Raw genomic sequence first — 13,310 nt, 5'->3', positions numbered from 1 at the left:
GCCAATTCAGAGTCTCCAGTTACCTTTAACAGACATTTTTGGGAAGTGGGAGGAAAGTTCACAACCACAAGGGGAGAACATGCAAACTCCACACAGGCTGCAATTCAGTCCTAGCCTCCTGTCATGCAGTAGGACTAATCACTAAAAGCAACATATTTCACAAGTTTTCCTTGTTATAAGTTCATATTATAAATTCTGAACTGCTCAATAGTATATACTAATAACTAAAGTCATTGCCCTTTAAATGTTATTATAATTATTGTGATGCATACCGAAGTCTTACCAGTTGTGACATTTGCAAGTACTTGTTGCACCATGATTAAAGTACATGTTTTGTGCATTTTTGAAACAATAAATGTGTCCAAGTACCATTATGTTTGGGTTTCTGCGCTATAAAATTTGTGGACGCTGTAAATTGGGAATGAACAGATTGATTTTTATGGAGGTTTGATTGCAACTTGCACTCATGAGTCTTAAGAACTCAGTCAGTTTTAGGTAAGTTCTAATACCTTTGGCTTCAAGATTTTAAAATTTGAAGCGGACAGCAAAATAGAGTTTTGAGTTCAAACCTCAAGCATGGAGTTTCTAAAGTTCAGAATTTTCAAATACAGCAATTTTATTTTCATGCTACTTTCTAACCTGCTTAATTCACACCTTAGTTGCAGGGGGTGCTGGAGCCTATGCCAGCTAGCATAGGGCACAAGGCAGGAACAAACCCTGAGCAGGCCATTTGTCCATTGCAGGGTGACTACACACACACAAACACACTACAGCCAGTGTAGCCTCATCAATTCACCACTGTCTTTGAACATTTGGAGGAAACTGTAGCACCCGGGCGAAACCCATGCAGACACTGGGAGAAAATGCAAACTCCATGCATGGAAGACACAGGACACAAACCCTGGCCTCCTTACTGTGAGGCAGTTGTGCTACCACTGCACCACCGTGCCACCCCAAATACAATAATCATGGAAGCTAAACTCTGTTTACAAATAAATATTGAACAAATACATCCATTATCCAACCCACTATATCCTAACACAGGGTCACGGGGGTCTGCTGGAGCCAATCCCAGCCAGCACAGGGTGCAAGGCAGGAACAAATCTCGGGCAGGGTGCCAGCCCACCACAGGGCACGCACACACACACACACCAAGCACACTCTAGGGACAGTTTTCGATCGCCAATGCACCTAACCTGCATGTCTTTGGACTGTGGGAGGAAACCGGAGCACCCGGAGGAAACCCACGCAGACACGGGGAGAACACTCAAACTCCACGCAGGGAGGACCTGGGAAGTGAACCCGGGTCTCCTAACTGCGAGGCCACTGCGCCACCATTGAATATACAGGTATATTATTTAAAATAGTTATTACATTGCATTATTAAATTAATAAGATGTCTGTTTGTTGGTGGCAGGTACTTCCCTTTTAGGTTAAAAAGAAAAAAGCTTTCTACTTTAAATTTTGAACTGTGACCCTTCAGTTTATGCACTGGTGTGCTAGCCACAAGACTATCCCAGCTTCATGACTGAAGGTGCTGGTTTCTACTCCTTCTCCAATTTTTAACATCATATATTAAATAAATCATGAGAAAAATAATTAATATAAAATTCATGTAGTTACAGATGAACCAATTCATTAATTAGGCCAAAAGCTCCAAAGCTCCAAATATTTCTTATATTAGTGACATAACAGAGTGGCCTTTAAAGTGGATTAAAATGTGAAAAATAAACTTCAGGGTTATTTTATCTTTCATATAGTTAGGTAAATTCACACTCTATATTGCACTCATGTTGTAAATATAGAGAAAGTCATGTTCTGGCCACACGGGCACCACCTTGTCATAAACAAAATATTTTAGGGAACAAAACAAATGATAATCCAACAATACTACTAATAATAATAATCCACAAACTGGCATACCATGGAAGACCTAGACAATATAATGCAATGATCAACACAACAACAGGACAATGCTAGGCTTTAAATGCATTGCTATAGGTTGATTTAATTCAAAATACAAGCAACTCTCAAACGAGCATACATTAAAAAGTTGCGTTAACACTCGGCAAAAGTCAATCCTGCATTTTTTCATCACACTCTATGACTTGATTGAAGACACTCTTCACATTCCCTCCTGCAAAGCCTGTCTCTCATTGGAGAAACTCCTTCAAGTCGTGCATTGATTGGTTGGTGATATTGCTTTCTTTGCATATGTTAATGAAGATAAAGTTAAAAGTAATCATGGGTTTATGTTTAAAGATAATCATTATACTTCAATTTCATTCCATTTTGTGTTTATATTAGACTAGTCAGTTTATTTCATATACCTAAATTTTATTAATATGTTTATAGGCCTGCATAGTAAAATTTTGATTGTGCTGTCACCATTACTGTACGCTACCTAAGCAGGTTAAAAAGAAAGCAGACTTTATAAAACTTTATCTTTCCGCTAAATAATAAAATTTTTCATTCTAATTACACCAATGCAATCTTTTTAGAAAAATGTTTAATGCAAAAAAAAGCCTGTCAATACAGCCCAGTTGCTACATGTTTTCTGAAATATTCTGAAATGCATTTTTCTTAGAGAAAGTTGTCAAGCTGCTATTTTGAATCAAACCACTCCACATCTTGTTTCCACCATACAGGTACCTCTGTTGTGTCCTCATGTTTCCATTTATAGAGCTAGCAGTGATGATTGCATTCAAAGCATCTTTGAGCACTTACCATCACGAGCTGATGATAGACGTTCTGCATATAAACAATCAGTATATCAGCAGTCAGTAAACTTTCAGCTAGTATTTATGGGTTTCTATTAGGTAACATCTCACTGATGAATTAATTTGTATTAATTTTGGAGATTCAGGATGGGTATTGATGCACAGTTATATCAGATTTAAATCACTTGCAAAATTAATTTGAATAGTCAAACAAATAGATATGATATGATACAAAAAATGCAACTGAGTTAATTGCATTTTTGAGTTAATGCAGTCTGAATCAAGCTCATTGTTAGTTTTAGCAGGTACCATGGACTTAGCACCCCTTCTGATTATCACACAACTTGTAGATGAAGGTCAGATTGAAGAGCAGGAGGGGGTCCTCTTGAATGTCAGGGTCTGAATGACTGACATCAGGGGCTTAAGACCCTGAAGCCCCACACATACAATGCCACTTGTCTTACTGTAATTTTAGTAGGCTGCAGCAACCTATAGACTCATTTGCTTCTACTATGGACTTTTTGATTCATTGTAACCAATGCAACGTTTCTCTAGCATTGCCCTCCTAACTTTAGGACTGAGGGGGCAGCTGCCTCTATATCCCCTGGGATGGCACATATAGATGTATATATCAGATTAGTAGATAATCTGCAAAAGTTTGAACATTTCTGGTTTATTCTTTACTGACCAGAGAAGTGAAGTTTATTGCAATTTCATTGTCACTACAATATATCCAGCCTTCCATCCATTCATGCCTTTCCAATGCCTTCTCAATCCATTCAGAGTTATAGGAGACCATGTCATTGAAGCACTGACAGGATTGAATGCCATACTGTGGCATTTGAAGCAGTGGCACATGTCAGAGCCATTAAATCATCATAAGCTGGTGTACAGAATTCAGGAATGTAGGAAGGCAGAATGCTTATTGTAGTAAAGCCAATCTGTGGTAGGACTGTCATCTTAGCCTAAGAAGAAAATGTTGTGCTACTAATCATAATCCTTAATTCTTCTCATTTCTGATTCTTCTCTCTCCTCTTGGGAACACTGTATCTGTTGGGCCTCTCTTGCTAGCCTACACAATCATCAGTAACTTTCAGTTATATAGGTAACCCTATAATAGACTAATTATGAGAGGGTGGGGTTGTTGTTGCCTACTGTTGTACAGTTTATTTTTCTGGTTGATTATGAACTCAACATAAATAAAAACAATCAAAAAAAATGAAAGGATCGTGGATGGATTGTTTTAACAAAGTACGTATTTAATGACAAGTTGCATTAAGTTGTTTTAATAAATGAAGAAACTGTATCTAATGTAGAGTATTAAACAGTGAAAATAAACCCTGGCCAAGCCCAGCAGGTATTCACCAGCACATCAAGTCCAGAAATAACTTGTGTAACTTAATAAAGGTTAAAGGCTTTTCAAGGGACATTTTATGAGTTCTTAGAGCAATCTTCTTCTTTAATTATTAACCCACCTTTGTGCCTTTCTAGATTCTGGCCATTTCCAGTCGAGCTCTGGTTAAAAGCGGGTTTCACAGAGATAAGCAGAACAAAGACATGACAAGACTGGCATTCAATTTAGGACCGGTGGCAAAGGCAGACTGACACTTTACTGCCACCCAAATGAATAGTCTGCATTATTTTGATTTATATGTGTTCAAATCACCTTAATAAAAGAGAGAGTGAAATTAAAAAAAGTTAATGATTTACCATTTCTCCAAGCTAAGGAATTTTGCAATCTGAAATGTTTGTACTTTTCAGAATATCTTTAACTGTGTAGTCTGTATTCCTCTGCTCTTTTAAAATCTTTAGACAATGGCACGTGAAAGATGGTCTAGGAAGAGAGATTTTGTTCTTATCAGAATGCTCTGTCTATTTGAACGTATTTGTTATTTATTCTCTTTCTTGCTGTTACTAGAACTTTTGAAATCTGTGCCATACTTAAGTGACAGTTTTGGGGATGAATAACCTACTGTAGTGGTTAGTATAACATTGTGCTAACATAACAAGATTCATAAACTTGCGTAATCTAGTTCATAAGGGACCAGTATCTATCCTGGTTGTATTAAGTTCAGGCAGTAACCAGCCAGCTATGGGCCACTGGTTTATTGTATTATCATCCATCTGAAGCTAAGCATGTTCGGGCCCGGCCTATACTTGGACACGAGACCATCTAGGAATGCATGGATTACTGCTGGAAGAGGTGTTGGCAAGGCCAGTAGGGGGCGCTTACCCGGTATTCTGAATGTCGATCCCAATGCTCCTGTGCAGTGATGGGGATACTGTGATGTAAAAATGGCACCGTCCTTTGGATGAGACGTTAAACTGAGGTTCTCTCTCTCTCTGTGGTCATAAAAGATCCCTGGGCATCTTTCATAAAGAGTTGGGTGTATCCTGTTGTCCAGGCTAAACTGTATACCATGGCCTTGTCATTCCAGTCCCCTAATCATCGCCTGTCTCTAACTGGCTATCCTAATAGCTAATGTGTGGTTAGCATACTGGCGCAAAAATGGCTGCCGTTGCATCATCCAGGTGGATGCTACATATTAGTGATAGATGAAATGGCTCCCCACTCACTGAAGCGCTTTGAGTAATAAGAAAAGCAATTTATAAATGTAAAGAATTATTATTATTATTATTATTATTATTATTATTATTATTATAAATAAAATGGCTGCCGTTGCATCATCCAGGTGGATGCTACATATTAGTGATAGATGAAATGGCTCCCCACTCACTGAAGTGCTTTGAGTAGTAAGAAAAGCAGTTTATAAATGTAAAGAATTATTATTATTATTATTATTATTATTATTGCAGAGTCCATCCAGACACATCCACACAGGGCCAATTTAGAGTCACCAATTACCTTAAGTCATACATCTTGGTGAAGAAGAAGGAAAGCTAGGCATCCTGGAAAAAGATTATTCAGATATGGAACAAACATGCACATTCCAGACAGGCAGTGACTTAGGTTATGATTTGATTCTAGTCTCTTGGGGTTGTTAGGCTGCAGCACTAACCATTGTGTCACCATGCTGCTTAGTGTAAGGTTCAGATTTAGGAATAAAAGAAATACATGACCAGTCAAAAGTATTGTTGTCACCCAGAAGCCTTCATGTTTTTAAAAGCAATTTATACCATTTTTATTAAGACACCATTAAAGTTTAAAAATAAAGCTCAGGTATTACTAGTGTTTATAGTGGATATTACTGCCTGAAAAGACTGCTTTTTTATTTATTTTTCACATATGACTGTAAAGTTCCATTTTCATCAGCAATTCATTCAATCTCCTAATGTTAAACTGCCTTAGTATATCCTTAATTGGTTATGTTTGCATGCTAATTGGTTATTAGAGAAACCTTTCTAACTGCATTAGCACCAATGAAACCTGCAATTCTGTTCACTTGTGTTACATTCCTAACATTCAGTTCTGGGTTAAAAAATGGCCAAAATGAAACCGCTTTCTCAAGTCTATTTTGTATGTGTGTTTTTTTTTTTTTTTGCATAATGAAGGTTATACCATGCGACAGACTACAAAGAAACTGAAGATTTCATGCAAAGGTGTCTATTACTGTCTTGTACACACAGCTGTATTTATCAATAGCTTTCCATTCTGTTGATTCACTAACACAATGTCTGACTTGTATTTCAGAATGGATGAATAGTAACTTCATCCATCCATTTTCCAACCCGCTGAATCCGAACACAGGGTCACGGGGGTCTGCTGGAGCCAATCCCAACGCACAAGGCAGGAACCAATCCCAGGCAGGGTGCCAACCCACCGCAGGACACACACAAACACACCCACACACCAAGCACACACTAGGGCCAATTTAGAATCGCCAATCCACCTAACCTGCATGTCTTTGGACTGTGGGAGGAAACCGGAGCGCCCGGAGGAAACCCACACAGACACGAGGAGAACATGCAAACTCCACGCAGGGAAGACCCGGGAAGTGAACCCAGGTCTCCTAACTGCGAGGCAGCAGTGCTACCACTGCGCCACTGTGCCACCCTGAATAGTAACTTTCTCAAGCTAAATAAAGAGAAAACTGAAATCTTAGTGATTGGCAATAATGGATACAATGAGGCTATTAGAAATAAACTGGATTTATTAGGATTAAAAGTCAAGATGGAGGTAAAAAGCTTAGGGGTAACTGTTGACTGTAATCTGAATGTTAAATCGCATATTAATCAGATCACTAAGACAGCACTTTTTCACTTAAGAAACATAGCGAAAGTTAGACCTCTTATATCATTGAAAGATGCTGAGAAATTAGTTCACGCGTTTGTTTTCAGTCGACTAGATTACTGTAACGCAGTCCTCTCAGGAATACCCAAAAAAGACATAAATCGTTTGCAACTAGTGCAGAATGCAGCTGCTAGAATCCTAACAAGGAAAAGAAAATCTGAGCACATTTCTCCAGTTTTGATGTCACTACACTGGTTACCTGTGTCATTCAGGATTGACTTTAAAATTCTGCTTATGGTTTATAAAGCCTTAAATAATCTTGCCCCATCTTATATATCGGAATGTCTGACATCTTATATTCCAAATCATAATCTCAGATCCTCAAATGAGTGTCTCCTTAGAATTCCGAAAGCAAAACTTAAAAGAGGTGGTGAGGCGGCCTTCTGCTGTTATGCACCTAAAATCTGGAATAGCCTACCAATAGCAATTCGCCAGGATAATACAGTGGAGCACTTCAAAAAGCTGCTGAAAACACATTATTTTAACATGGCCTTCTCATAACTTCATTGTAATTTAATCCTGATACTCTGTATATCCAATTCATTATAATAACTATCCATGGTAGCTCTAAAATCTGTACTAACCCCTATTCTCTCTTCTGTTTCTTTTTCCGGTGTCCTTTTGCACCATCATCTGCTCAAAACACCATGATGTTCCAACAGTGAAGAATTAAAAGCCAGAAGTCTGCATGTCCATCATCATCAAGTCCTTCCATGAGAACCCTAGACACAAGAGGACTATTTCATTTATGTTAGGTAGAATGCCCAGAGGGGACTGGGCGGTCTTGTGGCCTGGAACACCTGCAGATTTTATTTTTTTCTCCAGTCGTCTGGAGTTTTTTTTCATTTTTTCTGTCCACCCTGGCCATCGGACCTTACTCTTTTTTTTTATGTTAGCTAATATTGTCTTATTTTAATTTCTTATGTTGTTATATTTTTTTTATTTACTGTTCTTCATTATGTAAAGCACTTTGAGCTACTTTTTTGTATGAAAATGTGCTATACAAATAAATGTTATTATTATTATTATTGTAAGAAGTAGGTAATCTGGATCTAAGCACGATAGAAAAAGAAGGGGAAGGCTCATATTGGCAGCTACATAAGAGGATAAGAAAATCAAAGTGTGTAGCTTGAGAAACAAGTGCCTTAAAGTTCCTCAGTTGGCTTCTTCACTAAACACAGTACCTTTACCAGTGTCATCTACAAAAGGGAAATGATGACTCCGGGATGCTGAACATAATATGCTTTTCCAGTCTGTCCTTTGTCTGTGTTGTTTTGCCCATTTTAACCATTTCTTTTAAAGGCTAGTTTCGCATGTGGCCTTTCCTTTGAAATTCTGCCTCTAAGGCCAGCATCCCATTATCTTCATTTCTTTGTTGCAGATGACACTGGTGTTTGGAATGTATTTAAAGGAGATGTCAACTGAAGACATGTAAGACGTTTGTTTCTCAAGCTGCAGACTCGGATGTTCTTATCCTGTTATGTGGTTGCCTATCTCAGCCTTCCCCTTCTTCTTCTATCCTGGGTCAAATCAAGTTCACTCTTTTCTCTCAAGACAGTAACAGACACTTTTGTATGAAACCTTCAGTTTCTCGGCAGTCTGTCTCACAGACTAGCCTTCATTCTGCAATAAACATAGACTGACACGTTTCATGAGAAAGACGTTTCATTTTGGTAATTTTTTAACCCAGAACTGAACTTTAGGAACGTGAGTACCTTGCAACAAGAGTGAACTGAATAATAGGTTTCATTTGTGCTAATGGAAATAGAAAGGTTTCTTTAATAACCAATTAGCACTAACACATGACGAATTAAGGAAAAGCTAAGGGAGTTGACCATAAGGACACTGAAGGAATTGCTGCTGAAAATGGGGCTTTGCAGCCATATGTCAATCAATTAAACAGTCATTTCAAGCATTAATAGCCATTACCAACACAAGCAATGCCTTAGCTATATTTTTAAACCAATTTTATTGTATTTTGATAAAAAATGTATCCAATCCGATTGCCCTGCTTCTTTGTTGGCAAATAAAGCTCTTCCCTAGAGGGAGGCCTCAAGCTGCTGCTATGGTCCCAAGCGCTCTGTCTATTATATTGATGAGGCAAAGGTAATCAATGTAAACGTGAGGCTTTCTTTTACAGTTCAATACTTATTGACTCCATATTTAAGTATTTTGGGTTTTTTTCTTTCCTTATTTTAATCTTCTGTTTTAAAAGGTTAATCCTATTAATATGCCTTGAGTCAAAGTATCACCTTTAAACTTTCCCATTAAAGCATATAATTGGCTTTTAAAACCTGCATATTGTCATTTTTTTATTTCAGTTTTTCCTTTCTGCTTCCTTTACCTTTTGAACATTTCATGTTTACTGTATAAAACTGATTATTGGTAGCCTTCTAGCAAACACCCTGCATTTCCATGGCACACCAGTAGGTGCCGCTGTTCAAATTCATACACTGATGAATCTATAATAATAAAAGGCAAAGTCCTCACTGACTGACTCACTCACTCACTCACTGACTGACTCATCACTAATTCTCCAACTTCCCGTGTAGGTGGAAGGCTGAAATTTGGCAGGCTCATTCCTTACAGCTTACTTACAAAAGTTAGGCAGGTTTCATTTCGAAATTCAAAGCATAATGGTCATAACTGGAACATATTTTTTGTCCATACACTGTAATGGAGGAGGCGGAGTCACGTATCGCGTCATCACGCCTCCTACATAATCACGTGAACTAAAAACAAGGAAGACATTTACAGCACGAGTCACACGCGGGAACGAAGGTAAATTACGTTAATTTTTGACTGTCTTTTAATACTGTGTGAGCATACATACTAACACATGTGCAATTAAACGTGTGCATTTACGGGGTGATTTCTCAGGCTTAAAAGCTCACCTTTTATCAAACGCGGGAAGAAAGGTAACTGACGTTGTTCACTGTCTTTTAATACTGTGTAACCATACATATTAACACATGTCCAATTAAACGTGTGCATTTACGGGGTGATTGCTCAGGCTTAAAAGCTCGCCTTTTACTAAAAAGGTAAATGCAAAACTATTTTCAATCAGTTTATTGAAACGCTCCCGTTAAGGATTGCAATAACATATTCGCGAGATAAAAGAACGAAGTAGGGGGAAATGGAGGAACAGCCGCAAACAGCGAAGAGCAAAAAATTAATTAAACAATTGAGAACGGAGCGAGTTAAGCATACAAGCATGTTCATAAGGGAAACAAAGCACGGTGTAAAACGTAAGTTTAAATTAAGTTTATAGAAACGCTTCCGCTGCGGATTGCAATAACATATTCGCGAGATAAAACTTTAATGAGAAGACACGAGGTATAAACGAAGCACATGGCGTGGCGCAACGTTAGGGGCAACAGTTTCAACCATTCTATGATCTGCTTCTCGCAACTGAAAGACGGCACATGGCGGATGTTAGCCGACTTGCTGACCGCAACGTTAGGGGCTTCAACTATGGCGCTGACGCCATATCTCAGTGCCAACACTTTGCAGACTGTACTTAAAAGACACGCCCTCCTCACTGGACAGTTAAAAACACCAATCAAACTAACGATGACATCAAGTATTACCCAATCAAAAGTAGGAAAGGAGGCATCTTCATAAAATGCGTGTGGGATGATTTGCATGAGATGCTGCTTTAAAAAAAAAAATTATAAAAAAAATACGGGATAAATCCCGTCCAGTATTGATTCAAAACGGGACGCGCAATTTCATTCTCAAACGCGGCACGATTCCGTATTTTAAAGGACGGGTGGCAACCCTACAGTGCCAGGTAACCACCCATACAATCAGATTGTGATTCAGACTAGGAATGCAATGAATGTAATTACCCCGATCTACATACAAGGCGAAAGTCTTGCAACATTCAAAGATGATGGTTTGGGATAATTTGTACTTATTAAGTACAACATTGAACATAAAAGAGCTTATGAAGCCTTGAACCGAAAAAAGCAAGATCTCAGAGATCGTAAAAAAAAAAAAGGAGGTAATGTCGTTTTACTCGCTGTAGATTTTACTCAAACATTACCAGTTATTCCACGAGGGAGACCAGCAGATGAACTCAACGCGTGTTTAAAATCCATGCTTCTCCCACGGTCGGTTATATGTCGCGTGTTCTCGGGTAGGTACACCAAAAAATGTATACATTTAAGCATGTAATGGGCAAAGAAAAAATTAGGTATACCCGAAGGCACTGCAGTAGTACTCAATGTAACTTTACTTCTTAAATGTTAATGTTTTACTGTTTAATAATTTATATGCTTCTTATATATTGTTCAAATTCTTTTATGAAAATACCAGTGACAGCGCAATGCACGATAACATGGAGTGAATACACCATACGCATCTGCCCACGGCCGCCCTGGTGTGTGCAGATAGGAGTTGATTCTAAAATAAAATAAACATAAAAAGAGTAATACATTCATCACCCATAAAGCGGATAGCAGACGTGACGTATTATATGTGTACCACATTTCAAGTCAATACGTGAAACGGTTTGCAAGCTACATGTGATTTAAAATCCTGGACAGACCAACGAAAAGCCACGGTAGCAAATTATTGAAGAAGATTTTACTGTTTAATAATTTATATTTATATGAAATGTGCTTCTTATATATTACTTCATATTCTCATATGATAATGATGTTAATGTTGTTTATATTGATTTCTATGTTATTGTAAGTGCATCTATGTGTGTATATGTATGTATGTATGTGTATATATATATATATATATATATATATATATATAAAAAATATATATATAAAAAATATATGTGTATATGTATATATAATATATCTGTATATGTGTGTATATGTGTGTGTATATGTATATATATATGACAGCAACACTCATAACAATGACAACACAATTACATTGACAATCATGTTACGTTATTTTTAAAATGTTTCCTTTACTTTTTCATAACCTCTTTAACACACTACTTCTCCGCTGCGAAGCGCGGGTATTTTGCTAGTGTGTAAATATGCCCTTGTTAGATTCTGTTTGCTCTAGAACAGGGGTGGCAAACTCCAGTCCTGGAGGGCCGCAGTGGCTGCAGATTTTCATTCTAACCATCTTCTTCATTAGTTTTTGCTGCTAATTAACTTCGTTTGCCTTAATTTTAATTAACTTGACTCATGCCCCTTAGTTATTTCTTTATATTTAATTAGCTGCCAAACAGTAATGAGACACAAAACAAGCCGCCACATGACCAGCTCCCCTGTGCCTATCACACAATATCTGAAAATAAAGAAAGGTGAAGGTCTCGGTAAGGTTGATCTCTCAGGTCCCCAAAACATTTTGACAATGTTCTTAGAAAAAATAGCAAATCAACAGTTATGGAAATGTCTGCTGTGGCAGAATGACAGCAGCAACAAGCCATGGAAATAAATAACGGGTTTAATTAACAGCAAAAATCGGCTTCTCATTAAGAAACTGGTTGGAGTGAAATTAGTTGGAGTTTAAAGCCCCAAGTTAGCTGGTCAACTGTTGACTTGTTTCACATTTGATTTCTGTTTGGCTGTCATTTAATGAAGAAAATAATTAATTCAGAGGACCGAATCCTTTAAAACAGGGCTATTAAAATGAAGGGAAAAAAGTTAATTAGCAGTGAAAACTGATCACTGATTAGGAAAAGGGTGAGAGTGAAAACCTGTAGCCACTGCGGCCCTCCAGGACTGGAGTTTGACACCCCTGCTCTAGAAGAACCAGACGAGTAGTGGCTAGCTATCTGAAAAGCCGCAGATCTCCAGGACCATGACTGACAACCACCGCACCATGTTCACCATTAAGAGAGCCTGCTCATTCTTCAATAGTCCTTCTGGCCAATCCAAAACAAACAAGGCAGAAAATAGTTATTTCCAACTGGATCTTAATAATAATAATAATAATAATAATAATAATAATAATAATAATAATAAGTTACATTTATTGAGCGCCTTTCACAAACCCAAGGTCGCTTTACATACAGAGTAGAAAAAAAAATTACACAGATGACAAAAGTTCGTAGAAGAGGAATGTTTTCAGTTGAGATTTAAAAGTGCAGAAAGAGGAGCAATCTCGGAGAGACTGAGGAAGAGAGTTGCAGAGTTGAGGGGCTATAGCACTGAAGGACCTGCCTCCCAGGGTGGAGAGTCTGGTGCGTGGGACAGTAAGGAGATTACTGCTTGAGGACCTGAGAGAGCGACAAGGAGTGTAAGGAGCTAGTAGCTGAGTGAGGTAGAGGGGGGCAAGGTTATGTAGGGCTTTGAAGGTGAGAAGCAGAATCTTGAATTTAATCCTTGATGGAACCAGTAACCAGTGAAGCTGGGAGAGAA

This window comes from Erpetoichthys calabaricus, chromosome 4 (genome assembly GCF_900747795.2).
Source record: "Erpetoichthys calabaricus chromosome 4, fErpCal1.3, whole genome shotgun sequence".
NCBI classification, from domain to species: domain Eukaryota; kingdom Metazoa; phylum Chordata; class Cladistia; order Polypteriformes; family Polypteridae; genus Erpetoichthys; species Erpetoichthys calabaricus.
Note: the sequence above shows the minus strand (reverse complement) of the source record.